Source organism: Hemiscyllium ocellatum, chromosome 31 (assembly GCF_020745735.1).
Source record: "Hemiscyllium ocellatum isolate sHemOce1 chromosome 31, sHemOce1.pat.X.cur, whole genome shotgun sequence".
In the NCBI taxonomy this organism is placed as follows: domain Eukaryota; kingdom Metazoa; phylum Chordata; class Chondrichthyes; order Orectolobiformes; family Hemiscylliidae; genus Hemiscyllium; species Hemiscyllium ocellatum.
Window position 1 is genome coordinate 14,207,776 of NC_083431.1, and position 18,381 is coordinate 14,226,156.

Genomic DNA, 18,381 nt, shown 5'->3' on the forward strand with positions numbered 1-18,381 from the left:
AGGTTGGAGGTGGGGGTGGGAATTGGGTTCCTCCTACAGTTGTTATGTTTTTCAGCTGACCAGTACATAGAGACATAGAGCTGTACAGCATAGAAACAGACCCTTCGGTTCAACCCGTCCATGCTGAACAGATATCCCAACCCAATCTAGTCCCACCTGCCAGCACCCGGCCCATATCCCTCCAAACCCTTCCTATTCATATACCCATCCAGATGCCTTTTAAATGCTGTAATTATACCAGCCTTCACCATTTCCTCTGGCAGCTCATTCCATACACGCACCACCCTCTGAAAATGTTGCCCCTTAGATCCCTTTTCTATCTTTCCACTCTCACCCAAAACCTTTGCCTTCTAGTTCTTTGATTTCCCCACCCCAGCAAAAAGACTTTGTCCAATAATCCTATCCATGCCCAGCATGATTTTATAAACCTGACTGGTCTGTGGTGCTGCTGCCCGGTCTGGGGCAAGGTCTGCAGTATGTCAATGGCCTTTGCTGAGAAAGAAGCAGGAACCCATGGGGATGGGGCCCTTGTCCAGTTGGGTTCTACCTCTTGTCCTCTGTTGCAAACTTTAGAAATTCCTTTTAGGTGGACTGGAAGGTAGAGAGAAAGAGACAGAAGGAACAAAAAATACTTCAAGTTACAAGCTGTTGAAAATGTCTCCTTTAAATTTGTGGGGATCTATATGCAACAAGCCCATGGGGTAACATGTGAGAGGAAACTAGCCAAAGCTTTGGAAGCTGTCACATGACTGAGCTTTTCTAAAGAAAAATAATCACTGCCAGGGCAATGCAGGCAGGCAGGCAGGAGATGAATGTAATTTTACTTCTCCTGACTGCAAGCCCTGACCCTAACCCCAATTGGTTGCCTGTGATACACATTGTGGGAGCTGTTGATCAAAATGAAATCTCCCCTGAACCTTTAATGTGAAGCTTCTTCCCAGATACAGTGGTAGATAAAGTCAGGACAGAGAGAAAAGATGAAGTGGCATTGGAGGCAGTTCAGAGGGGTTTCCCTCGATTGATCACAGAGATGACAGGTTTGTCATATGAAGAGGGATTGAACAATTTGGGCCGATACTCTCTGGAATTTAGAAGAAAGAGGAGTGATCAAATTGAGGCATTCAAGATGGTAAAAGGTGTGGATAAAATAGACTTGGAGCGGATTCTCCCTCTTGTGGGGAACTCAAGGATAAGGGGGAGCAAATTTAAGGCAGTTTAGGAGAAACTACCTCTCCCAAAGGAATGTGAATCTGTAGAATTCGCTACCCCAAAGTCTGCTGGATGCTGGGACAGTGAGTAGAGTTAAGGAGGAGTTAGACAGATTTTTAATTGGTAATGGGTTGAAGGGACATCGAGAGAAGGCAAGAAAATGGGAGTGAGAAGCATATCAGCCATGATCGAACAGCAGAGCAGACTCGATGGACCGAATGGTCTAATTCTGCTCCTATACTTTACGAACTTATGATGGTCTACAGAAAGTAATGACTCCGTCTGGTGGAGGAGTCCAGAATCAGGCAGGCATTACATTAAATTTAGACCTTGGCCATTCAGGGGTTAATCAGGAAGCTTTTCTTTACAGAAAGGGCAATGGAAATCTGGAAACTTCTCTTTGCCAAAAAGCCAAACAGTCAACTGAAAATTGGAAGTTAAGATTGATCGATCTTGATCAGATGAGCCAATGGGCTGAGGTGTGTAAGATGGAGTTTAATTTAAATAAATGCAGGTGCTGCATTTTAGAAAAGCAGATCAGGGCAGGACTTATTCACTTAATGGTAAGGTCCAGGGGAGTATTGCTGAACAAAGAGACCTTGGAGTGCAGGTTCATAGCTCCTTGAAAGTGGAGTTGCAGGTAGATAGGATAGTGAAGAAGGCGTTTGGTATGCTTTCTTTTATTAGTCAGAGTATTGAGTACAGGAATTGGGAGGTCATGTTGTGGCTGTACAGGACATTGGTTAGGCCACTGTTGGAATATTGTGTACAATTCTGGTCTCCTTCCTATCAGAAGGAACTTGAAAGAGTTCAGAAAAGATTTACAAGGATGTTGCCAGGGTTGGAGGATTTGAGCTATAGGGAGAGGCTGAATAGGCTGGGGCTGTTTTCCCTGGAGCATGGGAGGCTGAGGGGTGACCTTATAGAGGTTTATAAAATCATGATGGGCATGGATAGGGTAAATAGACAAGGTCTTTTCCCTGGGGTGGGAAGTCCAGAACTACAGGGCAAGGGTGAGAGGGGAAGGTATAAAAGGGATCTAAGGAGCAACCTTTTCATGCAGAGTGTGGTTCATGTATGGACTGAGCTGCCAGAGGCAGTGGTGGAGGCTGGTATAATTGCAGCATTTAAAAGGCATCTGGATGGGTGTGTGAATTGGAAGGGTTTAGGAGGGATATGGGCCAGGTGCTGGCAAATGGGACTAGATTAGGATATGATATTTGGTTGTCATGGATGAGTTGGACCAAAGGGTTTGTTTCCACGCTGTACATCTCTATGACTCTATGACTTTTGATTGGCAGGATATTCAGGATTGTGGAATGAAGACATTTGAGTGGGTGACATTTTGACTTCGGTCACTGATGATCTATTTGGCTGGACGAACAGGTTTGAAGATCTGAGTTAACTTTGTCCTCTCAAAATTATGTGTCGCACTATACTCACCCCAGCCTTAGCCCATAGGCACTGAAATAAAGTATTAACTCATGTCCCAATCATTACATGACCGAAGCTTGAGTGACTTAGTCAATGTTACGTAAACAGGGAGTACTTGCAGAGAAAGAAACACAGTTAAGATTTCAGATCTAATCCCCTAGCAAATGTCTTGTTCTGCACGTCCTCTGCACCAAATGGTAAATTATGCTTCAGGTTCTTAAAGGAGACTGACTTCACAACCATCTTGATAACAGTCTTTTCCAAAAGGTGATCAAGTGATCTGGAGGAAGATCAAAGTTTTTGTAGTGCCTTCACAAAGCAAAGAGTCCTCAGCTCAAGAAAGAAAGCAAATCACACATCATGCTGGTGAATGAGCAACCCTCAAACATAATCAGCAGCTCTGCAGTAGTGTTGTGTCAAGCTTGAATAGTAGCTTTTCGGTTTATCTGCTCTGCACAGGATGGGTGGGCATTAACAGAAAATGGAAAGCAAATGTTGGAAGGCACAGCAAACTTTCAATGATCAAAGAACCAGAAAAATCATTTAAACATTGACAGAGATTTAAACAAGATTAAAATGTATTGATGAGCTTATAGATATGTATGCACAAATAATAATGAAAGAATAACCAACATAACTACATCTTCTTAAATCACCTAGACTCTCTGGATGAAATACATAATTTTATTGGGTATGACATTTACGGTTGTTGTAAATATGAGTAACCAGTATCACAATAATGAAAAGTTTGTTATTTGCCACTACACTATTATTGGAATAATTGAAACCCCTCCTGTAATATTGCGCTATGGTGTTGTTTTGTGTTTTTGAGAGAAATATGCTTTTTTCTTATCTCAATCAAATAGGTGGGCAATATGTGAATATGAAAAATTGGTAGTGAATGCAGCAATTTGCACAGCACTAGCATGGGTAATCAATACATCACCAGGCTTGTTACCAAGTTAATCACTGGAATCATTGGTATTACTGCTGTAATACCAATACTGCTACCCACCTTAATATCAGTCAGTATACCACCAATATTGTCTCTCACTGGTATTATCTCATTGAAACATACTGGATTCTTAAGGGGCTTGAAAGGGTAAATGCTGAGATGATGTTTCCTCTTATGGAAGAATCTAGGACCAAAGGGTATAGTCTCAGAATAAAGGGGTTCCAGTTTAAGACAGAGATGAGAAGGCACTTTTTTCTCCAAGGGTTGAGTCTCTTTGAATCTCTTGCCACAGACAATTATGGTGCCAAAGTCCTTGTGTATATTTAAGGCTGAGATACTGATTGATTCTTGACCAGCCAAGGAATCAAAGGGAAAGGACAGGAAAGGGGTCATGAAGAGTACTGGAACAGCCAGAGCAGAGTTGAGGGGCCGAACGCTCTATTCCTGTTCGTAATTCTTATTGTATGGTTACATAGTGCATCGCTCATTTATCATAGAAATGATTTGCTTTATCAAAGCACTTACATGGATGAAAGTGATAAACCATTGATATGAATGGAAGAAAATGGCTGTATTATGGAATGGCATGAATGACGTTCATTGTGTTTTATATGACCCAACCTTGCTTCAGCAGAAAACATGACTGATAAGGAAATCAAAATGAAGCTGGTTTGAATTTGAAAGAAACAATAGAGCAGACACCAAATATATATTCTTTAAAAAAGCACAGAGCAATGAGTCTGCTGTCTGTCTTTGATACAGACTTTGTGTTTCCAGGCAACAGGGAATTCCAGTTCAATGACGTGACACTAATATATCAAACTTGCTTGAAACCAAATCACTGGAGTCAGTGTGTTTTTTTTCAGAACCAATATTTATTTGGCAGTAAATAAGGCATAGTTTCTGAATCTAAGAGAATCAAATGAAGTGATGTCATTTTCTAGGGCTATCAGACATTACCACCTCAGCTTTTACCTTCAATTAATCAAATTGCAGATATTTGTGATTGCCAAAATAATCTATTTGAAATCCCGTAATGTTAAACCTAATGGTTAAGACCTGTTTCAGTGTTCGAGAAGATGGGAAAAATATTCATGAGAGGCTGAGGTGAACGAACATGCGATGGCACTACATAGTGGTGCAGTACACAGGTACTGTAATCGATTGCACTACATGACAGAGTAGCCTGATTTAGAATCAGGTGCAATTCCCAAAGACTGCAGCCAAAATGTGAAGAAAGAAAATTGCAACTTGACTTTTATGCAGTCCCTCATGACTTTCTCAAGCAAAACAGGTGCAGAGGCTTAAAACTGTGCCTTTTGCCCAAACATTGGTGTGCCATTAGGGAACCTAAAAGGAATGAAATGAACTGCTGGATGAAGTGGGGAAGGCTGGTACAATTACAATATTTAAAAGGCACCTGGACGGGTACATGAATAGGAAGGGTTTAGAGGAATTTGGGACAGATGCTGGCAAATGGGATTAGATTAATTCAGGATATCTGGTTGGTGTGTATGAGTTGGACCAAAAGGTCTGTTTCCGTGCTGTACAATTCTATGACTCTAAAACTCTAAATATTGCTAAACTTAAGAAAAAGGAAGTCAATTATTTTGGGAAAAAATACATCTTGAATTATTTTCCAAAATAAATCTACTTTATTGATAAAATCAGTAAAGGCAAATTCAACCATGAAAGTATATAAAGTGCCTTACAGGTAATTTTCATCCAAAATCTGTACATGGAAATGTGAGGGCCCTCATTCAACCTGCAATTATAGGTAATGATTGCAATTTCCATATAATTTTAAACTTTTGCTGGTGCGTACAATTTGAGGATCTACATTAGTTTTCGGTTCTGTGCTATAGCAGGAGCATCTTAGACTATGACCTTTCTCCAATGAGTCATTGCAAAGACTGTCTCAAACTTTAATGCAACCCTTCGCTTGGTCCTGGGCCGAGGTATGCACTAGTATTCAACACCCACTCATGGCTAACTCCTTGTAATGGAAGAAAATTGGTTGCTTTCTCACTTACAATTGAGCTTACCATATAGAGTTGTAGAGATGTACAACAGACCCATTGGTCTAACTCATCCATGCCGACCAGATATCCTAACCTAATCTAGTCCCATTTGCCAGCATTTGGCCCATATCCCTCTAAACCCTTCCTATTCATATACCCATCCATAGACAAGGTTCTGAAGCACATCATCCAAGATTATCATCCAGATGTCTTTTAAATGCTGTGATTGTACCAGCCTCCACCACTTCCTCTGGCATCTCATCCCATACACGTACCACCCTCTGTGTGAAAAGGTTGCCCCTTAGGTCCCTTTTATATTTTTCCCCTCTCATCCTAAACCTATGCCCCCTGGTTTACACGATGGCTGGAGGAAGAGCACCTCATCTTCCGCCTGGGAGCCCTCCAACCATAAGGGATGAATTCAGATTTCTCCAGTTTCTTCATTTCCCCTCCCCCCACCTTGTCTCAGTCAAATCCCTCGAACTCAGCACCGCCTTCCTAACCTGCAATCTTCTTCCTGATCTCTCCGCCCCCCAACCCCACTTCGGCCTATCACCCTCACCTTGACCTCCTTCCACCTATCGCATCTCCAACGCCCCTCCCCCAAGTCCCTCCTCTCTACCTTTTATTTTAGCCTGCTTGGCACACTCTCCTCATTCCTGAAGAAAGGCTCATGCCTGAAACATCGATTCTCCTGCTCTTTGGATGCTGCCTGACCTGCTGCGCTTTTCCAGCAACACATTTTCACCTCTAGTTTTGGACTCTCCCACTCCAGGGAAAAGACCTTGTCTATTTATTGTATCCATGCCCCTCATGATTGTATAAATCTCTATAAGGTCACCCCTCGGCCTCCGATGCTCCAGGGAAAACAACCCCAGCCTGTTCAGCCTCTCCCTGTAGCTCAAGCCCGCCAATTCTGGCAACATCCTTGTAAATCTAAAACCTAATTATAGAGAAAAGGAAATCCCTTTTGACTCAGATAGACAAGGTTCTGAAGCACATCATCCAGGATCATCAATAACACACCAGTTGTCAATCTGAGATCCAAATCCGTCTAGCTGCCCATTCAGTTGTGGTACAGTTACACTCTGATAATGTCCTAGCTGTCTTCGAACGTCACCTGTTAATTTTGCTATCTATCTTAATAAGTTATTCCAATCATGATGATTCAATGTTCAAATTTCCCCTTTTGCAAAAGGCCATCTTGCTTAATTAACCTGGTCAAACATTTGTGTTGTATTACATTAATTCTTCAAGCTTTCTTAGATCCTGATGATACTGTTCTGGTTGCACAGTTCTTGTAGACACACTCAAGATCAACAGTTCGGCATATTTGTGTAGTTCTCTGCTAGCATGTTGATCCAGGCATTAAAACTTGTAATTTAAAATCAAAATACTGCAAATGTTCAAGTCTGAAACCAACACAGAAAATACTGCACAAGCTCAGCAGATCTGTCAGCATCTGTTTAGAGAGAAACAGGGTCAATGCTTTGAATCCAGTTTTACTTGTATTTAAGGCGGCACGGTGGCTCAGTGGTTAGCAATGCTGCCTCACAGCACCAGGGACTCTGGTTCGATTACAACCTCGGGTGACTGTCTGAGTGGAGTTTGCACATTCTCTCCGTGTCTGTGTGGGTTTCCTCCGGGTGCACCGGTTTCCTCCCACAGTCCAAAGTTGTGCAGGTTGGGTGAATAGGCTGTGCTAAATTGCCCGTAGTGTCGAGGGATGTGTTGGTTAGATGTAAAGAAGGGGAACAGGACTGGGTGGGTTAGTCTTCTGAGGGTCGGTGTGGACTTGTTAGGCAAAAATGGCCTGTTTCCACACTGTAGGGATTCTAAGTGAAACTGTTCTGAAGATGATATACTGGACCCAAAACCTTAACTCTGTTTCACTCTCCAGTCATAGTTATCATATAATTTAGTTATGTCTTTATAAGGATTTTATTTGGAAAAATTTATCCAGATGCATATTACCAAAAACAAAATAATGCTGTATCTAAACAAATATCTTTATCGTGGCTGAAGAAGACTTACCTTAACTCATCCTTCTCAGATACCTGTCCAGTCATTCAACAACCTTTGGCGAATGGACAGTAACAGAAAACCATGGTAAATGGTTATATTACAGACTGTGGGGGCTACAGGGAGGTGGTAGACTGCGGTGATTCCAAACATTCACTGCTAAGATCATGGCTTTTTTCATATATATATATATATATATATATATAAAATAACTTGAATATTGGAATAAACAACAATATTTCAAAATGTGACAATGATACCCAACTTGGAGACGTGGTTAGCAGCAAAACGGCGCAGATCAACTGCAACAGGACATGGTCAGGCTAATGGAATGACAGGTGGAATTTAATACATCTGCATTAACATGGAATTTAATACTGTGAGGGGTTGTGCTTTGTCAGAAGGGGCATGAGAGGCAATTAAAAGCAAAATACTGCAGGTGCTTGAAATGTGAAATTAACATAGAAAGGGCTGGAGAATCTCAATAGGACTGGTAGCACCACTGTAAAGAGAGAAATGGATTTGGTGGAGTGGATAGAGTGGATGGATGCTTTATTGTCACATAGATCTGGGGAGATACAGTGAAAGGTATGGCACCATTTTGAAATACAAAACAAAAGTACTTAGAGTTCATCTTCATTGGTCAAGGTCCCAAACATGGCTCCAAGAATTAAACAAAGTCTCTGCAAGGTCCCTGCTCTGGGCAACAGCAGCCAGGAGTCTATCACTGCAGCTGATGCCTCACCGCCAATCCCAGGAGTCCCTGCATCAGGCCTACGAAGCCAGGAGGACCTGTTCCAGTCACCACCACACCACTCCGGCCTTCCCCAGTGTCAGCAAGGTGAAGAAAAGAAGAGGAGAAGGGAAAAAAGATGAAAAGGAGAGAGAGAAAAAAAGAATGCAGCCAGCTTGGAGCAGACAGGCCTACTCTGCCAGTGCCACCATCTTGAATAGCTGCACTTTTCTTCAGAACATGATGAACTATGGAGAGACAATATAGACATAAATAGCACTGCTTGAAAACATGCAAAGAAATCGAGGGACTTGAGGGTTCATGTGCATGAATTTTTGAAAATGGCAAGACATACTAAGAGAGAAGTATATGGAATCATAGGTTTCATAAATAGCAGCGTATGGACATGGAACCTTTATAAAGTTCTTCTTAGAACACCATTGGATACTGCATCCAGTTCTGGTCAGCACACTTTAGGAATGATGAGAGGGTTCTTGAGATGTACAAAATGACTCCAGGCCTTAACTATAAGGTTAGGCTGATGAAGGAAGCTGCTCTCTTTTGAGTAGAGAAAGTTCAGGGGAGATGTGATAATTATGACAGGTAGAAAAAGAAAAGTTGTTCCTATTAGCCAAGTCTCAGATTTAAAGGTTTTGGGAAAGGGAGGCAGTGGAAATGTGAAATGAGCAAGGAATGGGACTAATTGGACTGCTGTAAAGAGAGCTGACTTGGACTCGATGTCTGGCATCCTCCTGTGAATCAGTGACTTAGTAACAATGAGAGATTCATCTGGTTCACTCTCTGAAGAAATGGGTTAACTTTTCAAATCCTATGAATTAACATTCCTTGACATCTGACAGGATTGATAATACAAGGGAGCTGAGACATTAACCTTCAAAATCAATTTTAAAAACATACAAGTAAGACAAAACTACCACTTAATGGAAACAGATAAGCAGGTATCTCAATATTTAACTGAGCAGTAAATCACTAGTCTTTGCAGAGTCGTGATGGTACTGTAATTGGCCTCAGCATCACTGATATTGCAAATGGCAAGAAGAACAAACATGACAAAATCCCTGATTTGCATAACAACAATATCATAAATGTCACATTAATGACCTGATACTTTGGTGATGTTAGTTTGAGAATTAGAATGATGGACAGCAAAACAGAGAATTCACCTTCTTCCTGTTTTTAAATTGGTCATACTCCGGGACTGCATCAGTCTTCAATTTTCCAGTGAATGACTGAACCCACAGCCCCTGACTCAAAAGACAAAGAGCAGAGAGCTAAAGCCAGGAAAGGATGAATAAGACAGGTTGGAACCCCATTGTATCCACCAAAGAGAAATCTCTACTGACATCTTTCTTCGGTCAAAAAGGTGGATATTTAGTTCATTTCTCTTCCCTGTAGAGGGTGCTGTAGTCAGTGTTTCACCACAGGGGAAGTCATGGAAAATCCATCCTACAAAATGTATTGCATGATCTAGAAATTCCCCATTGCTTCATGAATGTAAAAGACAATTTAGAAAAGTCCCAATGGTTTACGAATGTGGTCTAGTCTTCCACACAGTTCCTCTCTACAAGATTAACAATGAGTAATTCAGTGTGTGTTAAAGCAAAAACACCCAGGAATGCTGCTCATGGACCACAAGCACTGCTCTAAATGATCATTGCTATTGAAGTCATAAACATGAGGAAAATTCAGCAACACAATATGTTGGTTAGCAGCTCCATAACAAATCTGCAAGGTCAAACAAGTAGCTCTTAGTTTAAAGATTGCAACATATTTATAGTACCGATTGCCAAGTTCCATACCCATAAAGATGTCCTCAACGGTGATTTTGGGTTCATGTCACACTACATGTAACCCCATCATTCTGTTCTGTATCTGTAAAATCTTCCCTGCTGTTCTGTTTTGACACCATTCAATTTGTTATGATCTCTCTACCTTAATTCAGTTCTGGATTACTTGTTATTTTGGTTAGACCCACGTCATGTGATTCTGATACTTATCATGTTATTCCTACTTATCATGTTATTCTAGCCATTTGGTTTGTTTCTAGCACCATATTTTTTTTGATTTTTGTGTAATTATCCGTCTGCCTTAATTAATTGGATCATGGGTCATCCCTTCAATTTCTATTCAGCTGTTCACACTTCACTCACGCTGTCTGACACTTTTGACCACCTGCAAGGACTTGGTATTCAGCCTGTTGACACTCCACACACACCAGTTCTACTATCTTTGACTCTCAATTACTTAGAATTACCTTGCAATCATCTCTCCGCCTATAAGTACTGCGTCTCTGCACTTCCCTCCTTTTCACCTGACAAACAGGCAGTGCTCCAAAAACTTGTGATTTCAGATAATCCCGTTGGACTATCCTCTGGTGTTATGTGACTTCCAACTTTGTCCACTCCAGTCCAACACCGGCAACTCCACAACAATATATTTATAGGCCTTTAAAACTTTCATTTTCGGGTTACATTTAAAATAAAAGAAAATCTCCTACGGCAATGCGCAAGATGAGTTAGGGGTTGAATTTTTTAATAATGATTTGGGGTCTTGACAAGTGTGACAAGGAGTGTGAACTAGCGTGAACTTTCGGCAAGACTTTAGCTTTTAATAGAAAGGTTCGGCTGTGCCAATAGGTGAATCAACCACATCTCGTGGGACTGAGACAGCAAAGTGCCAAATTGAATTCTGAGGCTAAAAGGTTTTTATTTCAGTGCATTCAGCAATTTAGGCATAAATTGCACTACTTCTGGAATGCAAAGTTTTTCCTCAAGTTTCAACTCAAAATCATTTTAATAGTATTAATCATAAAGTCGTCAAGGAACCACCACATTTGGCAATGTTTTAGGGTTTGTTAAAATTAAAAATTGCATTAAAAGTATTCCTTGATATATTTGGCATTAGTGACCCTGCACCTTCATGAGTAAACCAGAAAATGATTTTTTTTCAGAAAAGGACCTTTTTAAATACGTGTCCAATCTACCAATTCTGAGTAAGCTAATTTTAAATAACTGAAAATTATTTTAAAATTTAATGCATAATTATTTACTGTTTACATTGATATGATCAGTTTGTTTGTCAATTTAAGAAAAGGTTACATCTAAAAGGGGGAAGTAGTGGTGCATTGGCAACGCCACTAGACAGGTAACCCAGAACCTCATGTCAAGGGTCTCGGGGGCATGAGTTCAAATCCTACCATAACAGATGGTGAGCTTTAAAAAATCTAGAACAAAAAGCCAATTATCTAATGATCTTAATAAAAACCAGTCTGGCTCACTAATGACTTTAGGGAAGGAGCCTGGTTGGGCTCTGCACTGGGGCAAAAGTGAGGACTGCAGATGCTGGAAATCAGAGTCTAGATTAGAGTGGTGCTGGAAAAGCACAGCGGGTCAGGCAACATCCGAGGAGCAGGAAAACCGACGTTTAGGCCTGATAAAGGGCTTTTGCCAGAAACGTCGATTTTCCTGCACCTCGGATGCTGCCTGACCTGCTGCGCTTTTCCAGCGCTACTCTAATCTATGCACTGGGACAGCACAGTGGCTGTGGTCAGCACTGTTACCTCACAGTACCAGGAAGCTGGGTTCAATTCCACCCTCAGGCAACTGTCCATGTGGAGTTTACACGTTTGTCCCATGTCTGTGTGGGCTTCCATGCTAAGTTGCCCATAGTGTACATAGTTGTGCAGGCTGAGTGGATTAGACAGGTGAGTCTGGGTGGGATGCTCTTTGGAGCGTTGGTATGGGTTGAATGGTGCTTCCTCACTGTAGGGATTCTATGTACAGCAATGTGGCTGATTCTTCAGTGCCCTCTGGACAGTTAGGGTTTACAAGAAATATGATGCCCACATGCCATGCACAAAGAAAACAAAAGGTGTTCATTTTCTCAAAAATAACCCTTAATTTTAAGAAGCTCTTTGAAGTCTCGCACACAAACAACGTTAACAAAACTCATCACAACGATTTATTTGATTGGAGGTGTACTTTGCACTCTGTGACATCACCCTTCCTTATCTCTGTAATCTCATCCAGCGACACCACCCTCAGAAATCTGCACTCCTCTCATTCCCTGATGCATTTTCAATTATAATTGCTCCACCATCAGTGGTTCAAGTCTGGATTTGCCACAGGCCTTAGCTTTGGAATTTCCTCTGTAATCTTCCTGCCTTATTTGCCATCTTTGAGCCAGTTTTGCGGACCGGCCTTATTGACCATTCTTTTGGTCATCTGACCTAACCTCTCCTCATGGGCCTTGGTGTCATGCATTATTTTGTATTGCTCCTGCAAAGTACCCTGAGATGGTTTATGATGTTTAAGGCATCACATAAATGTAAGTTGCTGTGATTGGTTTATTCTTGGTGTTTCTACATTTTTGGGCGGCGGAGAGACTTCCTTTTTTGTTATTAATCTACTTTTCTAATCAACCTGTTCAGAGATGTTATTACACACCTCTGGAGCAGATGGGACTTGAAGTATGTCTTCCGAGGCCAGGGATAGGGATACTACCTCTGTATCATGTGGCAAGAGATCACAGCAATTCAGTCGGCCTTGGATTTAACACAATTGGAACAGATGTGCAATCTAGTGAAACCTCCAGGTTTAACTCTGTGTCAAATTAGCCAAGTTCAACAAATACATAAGAACTCAGAGCAGGAATAGGCCGTTCAGCCCTTCGAACCTGCTCCGCCACTCAGTAAGATCGTGGCTGATCTTTTCGTGGACTCAGCTCCACTTACCTGCACTCTCGCTGTATCCCTTAATTCCTTTATTTTTCAGAAAAGTATCTACCCTAGCTTTAAAAGCGATGACTGAAGTAGCGTCAACTACTTCCCTGGGCAAGGAATTCCATAGATTCACGACCCTCTGGGTGAAGAAGTTCCTTCTCCGTTCAGTTCCAAACCTGGCTTCCTCTAATTTTGAGACTGTGCCCTCTTGTCCTAGTCTCACCCACCAGTGGAATCATCCTACCTATTTCTATTGTATCGATTCCCTTCATAATTTAATATGTTTCTATAAAGATACCCCCTCGTTCTTCTGAAGTCCAATGAATTCCTAGTGAAGCTAAAGAAAAGCAACGACACACCCTGCAAGGGCAGACCTGCCAAATACGAACCCCAGTGCTACACCTGGTCATTGTGGTCACTGAGCCCACAACCTTGGTGTTGTTAGCACTGCGTTCTAACCATCTGAATAGAAGTATAGAAATAAGGATGTTGCAAGATGCAACAGTGCCCCTTAGTTAAGGAGACACATTCGAGGGCGAACCAGCCAAGTTTCCTGCTCCTGATTGCCATGTAGTGGCACCAACAAGGGAGTGAATGCACCCGAACATCACTCAGCAATAGAATAAGGTTCAGTTACTTCGGAGCCCAGCACTACTTACAGTCTAGACTCTCGCATACAAAATACTTCTTCAAAAATGCAGCACAACAGTACAGCAGGACAGAAAAACATAGCGGTAAAGAGATGCATAAAGGTTACTGTGTTTTTTTTCTACTACTGCTGGAATTTTAATTTCTCTCTCAATCCCCCCAGACCTGCTCTTAACAGAAATGGCAGGAGACTTTGTGATAAATAGAGAGAGACAACAGTCTACCTGATAAATGCAGGGGGAGGAAGTAGAAATAGTGCCATAGTAAAAAAAAGGTGGAGAATTACAGTTCATAAGCCTGCTCCATATGGAGGATGCGTGTTGCCTCACTCAGCCACATTAAATTGTCAATCGACTGCATGGTGCCAGCAGTTAGTCATAGAACTGGGATCAAAGCCAATTTCTCTCTTGGAGAGCACCACCCTGAAAGTTCGCACTATGCACTCTTTTGAGCAATAGTAAACAGTGTAACTAGGACAGCATGCTCCAGTAGTGGGTAATTTTTTTTTCTTGCTCCCTCCCAGCCCCACGTTTGCTAGTTTCCCCTGAGTACACACTGGCTGCATCATATTTCCTTTTGGCAGGATTTTAATTGGAAGACCAGCTGCTGATTGGAAGATTGATGTCAGATGATGTACATTCCCAGTGACTGGCAATTGCTGGTATCACATGCACTGCTGTGTATGCAAGTTTAACCTTTTAAAGAGACAATGTCTAGTTTGAACCTCCATTAGCATTTTAGATCCTCAGACACTTAATCAAGACCCTTCTAAAGATTTGAAGAGTTGCATTTGTATTAGGTCTTCGCAATATCCCTGTATTTTACAGGCTAAATTTGGAAATGTGATAAAGACCGCATGGCAGCCAATGTAAGTACAGCAAGATCCCTCAAAAATTGCAAGATTTGAGAAGCTGTTTTTAGTAATTGTTGCTTAAGGGATAAATATTCATTAAGACTCCAGGGGAGGTTCCTGACATTTCTTTTAGTACTGATATGGAATCTTTTGCATTCTCCTAAGGGGGCAAATGGTGGCTTGGTTTAACATCTTACCAGAGAATGGCACCTCTGACAGTGCAGCACTCCAAAAATATAGCAAGCCCTAGCTTTTGAATTCACGTCTTTAGTTTTGAATCATAATCTAGGCTCATAGATACTACTCCATTGAGAATGCTGCATTTTCAGAGGTGCCATCTTTTAATAAGTTGGTAAGCTTATTCAGCTGGATGTCACAGTACATAAATGTTGTTTCATCAGGTGATTCACTACCCAAGTACAAGTTACATTAAAGATAAATTCAAGGATTACAGAATTGCTTTTTCTTTCAATTTGCTCTTTTTTTGAAGGTATTGGTCCCCGTTCTGTATTACAGTTTCATGGATTACCACTGACAAACGATCTGAAGAGGATTTCCTGTCTTGGCCTGGATCAGGATTGAGAGATCCACTCCCTTCCATTAAGTGAAGTATTGACACCCTTCCAAATTCTCCAACTGAGATCCAGTAACCAGATTGGCATGTTCCTGGTCTGTATAGCTCACTGATGGGGATTTTATGACAACAACACCATATGGTTATATGACACCTTCAACATAATGAACCAATCCAGGGCACTTCACAGGCACATGACAAAGCAACCCAACTCAAGTCCTATGAGGAAGTATTATCACAGATGACTAACAGGATAGTCAAGGGGCAGGTTCTAAAGAATGCCTTAAAGAAGGCAAGTGAGGTAAAGAGGCACTTATAATCTCCAAACTTTAATTTCACCTGCATCCACCTATCACCACCCCATCTACCTCCCCACCACCCACCGACTCCCCTATTTATTTATCAGCCCCCCCCCCCCCACCTCCTCCTCCTCCTCCTTAGTCCTGATGAAGGGCTTATGCCCAAAACGTTGACTCCTGCTCTTCGGAGGTTGCCTGACTGGCTGTACTTTTTCCAGCACCACACTTTACAACCCTGACTCTCCAGCAGCTGCCATCCTCACTTTATATTAAATAAATAACCTGCGAGTCCAATATTCCGTGAAATGATTAAAGGAAGACAAAAAAAAGGAAATGAACTGTGAATTAAGGTGCTTGAAATATGGCACGTTCTTATCGAAAACCCCATTTGGTACAAATTACACTCTAATTTGCTTTAAACAGCACTGCACAAGCTCAAAAAGGACAGCTTCCTGTTTGGACAGTATGGATATACCTCGTGGCTCTAGTTCAAAACCTTTTACTTTGTTGTGACAGAGAAGGGGAGTACTTCTCAGACTGTTGTGTGTGTGTGTGGAAATGCTAATGGATTTCCTGCAGGTGGGGGACCTTGCAGGGCTGCACTGATTAAAACTTCCAATGTTGTCAAGATCCAATCCTTTGTTCTCATAATGCTAAATAAAACAGACTAAACAAATTAGCATGGCAGGGGCCTGCTGTGTTCTACACACCTGGCTCCTATACAAATAGACAAAGGAAGGGCAAATACACCTCATATTAATAGCGACATGGTTACAGCACAAAAGTAATCTTGCTCGACATCAATCCTGATGTTTAGATCTTTCCCAGCAGCTCTAGCGTGGTTTTTCCAATCGAGGGGATAGTTTTACACAAGAATGCGAAAAAGGAAAACAGTGGATGAGGAGAAACTACTCCCACTCCTGAAAGGATCAAGAGTGAGAGGCCGCAGGTTTTATGCAATAAACGTGGTTAAAATTGAGAATGCATTGCCTGAGAGTGTGGTGAAGCATTGAGTGAAGCATTCCAAGGGGAACTAGGCAGCTTTTTGAAAAGGAACAGTGTGCAAGGTCACGGGATGGTCATTTGAGAAGCAACACTAGTATAATGGGCCAAATGGTCTCCTTCGGCACTGTAACAATTCTTGTGATTCTGCAACTGACCAAGCATAAAATGTTATTTTTTTGTATAGCAACCATGGAAAACAATTATTGGCACTTACATTTATTATTTGTTTAGATTGAATTTTGAAAATATGCAAATTATTAGGAGCCTCAGGCCCCTGAAGACAAAGTTTCTTCAGACCCACCTTAATGTTTCCATTATAATGCTGGTGCTGATACAATATTTGTACTGGGAAACACAAATTTGTTCGTCTTAGACTGAGAAAATCAAATTGACATACATGGGATTGAGGCTTGCAATTTTATCAATTCACCAACGGGAATGATAAGATAAGGGATCCTACTACTGATCACTGTTTAGTGATTCCAGTCATGAACGTTCACAGGCTTGCAATTGCCCAGCTGAGCTGTGTAGTGCTGTATTTTTATTGTCTGTTGATCCTTATCCAAAGTCAGATACAAAGACAAAGAGTCAAAATAAAAATAAGACATTAGATAAAGTAATGGATGACATGGTCGGAGGCATCAGTGGCATAAAGGCCCCAAGGTCAAAACCCCTAACATAATCACAGATCAGAATTACAGAGTTAAAAATCACACAACACCAGGTTATAGTCCAACAGGTTTAGTTGGAAGCACACTAGCTTTCGGAGCTCCTTCATCAGGTGATTTTTTTTTAACTTTGTACACCCCAGTCCAACACCGGCATCTCCAAATCAGAATTACAGAGGCATCATGGCTCTGACTGCCCTCTGCAGGGCTTGCATCAGCTCGTGAAGACCTGGCAAGGAGAGAAGCAGAACTGGAACCTGATGGCCACATGTTCAAATGCACTGGTGGCAGGACAGGTGGAGCGGCAGAGAGAGTGCAAGAAAGAGAGAAGGGGAGGAAGAAGAAGAAATAAACTTTAATCAGCAACTTTGTGATCTTTGCATAGCCATAATCAATTATGTTTTGAAGTACAGTCACTTGTGAGAGAGGAGAATGTGACAAAGTTGCGTGCAACAAGGTCCTATAGACAACATCAAGATTAATGAGCCAATACTCTACTTTAATCATGTGGGTTGAAGAATGATTGTTGGACCATGACAATGGGCTCTCCCTTCCTCTTTCAGTGGACTTACATGGAACGTTTTGTATCCACTTAAGATGGCTAAACAAGGAATATCTCCCCCAAGATATAGCACCGCTGACAGCTTCTTAGTGCAAGTAACAAGTTGTTAACTTGTTGCTGGGGGTCAGTTTAGCTTAGTTGGCTGGATGGTTGGTTTCCAAAGCAGTTTGATGCTGATAGCATGGGTTCAATTCCCACACCCGCTGAGGTTACCATGAAGGACTCTCCTTCTTGACCTCTCTCTTTGCCTGAGGTGTGGTGGCCCTCAGGTTAAATCACAACCAGTTGTCTCTCTCTCTCTTCTAGTGACAGAGCAGCCCTATGATGTGGTAATATTATGGTGATTGGACATGGCTAGCTCATTGCTAGAGGGTGGGTTATGTGCTCATGACTGAACATTGAACCCATACCTTCCATCACAGATATGACTCAGGGTATAACAGTCTTCTAATAAAATTATGAACAATGTTACTGAGATTTTTATTTTCATTAAAAAGGTAATGGTTTCAGGGAAAGTGATCTACCCATCAAACTGATTAAAAACCTGGAGACATCCTGGATAAGTATAGAAGAGCCCTAGTGAGTAAAGCCTTCTCCCTGTTTGATTTTAGTTAAACATTCAACTTACATCACTTTAGTTTAACATGAACTGTCAGA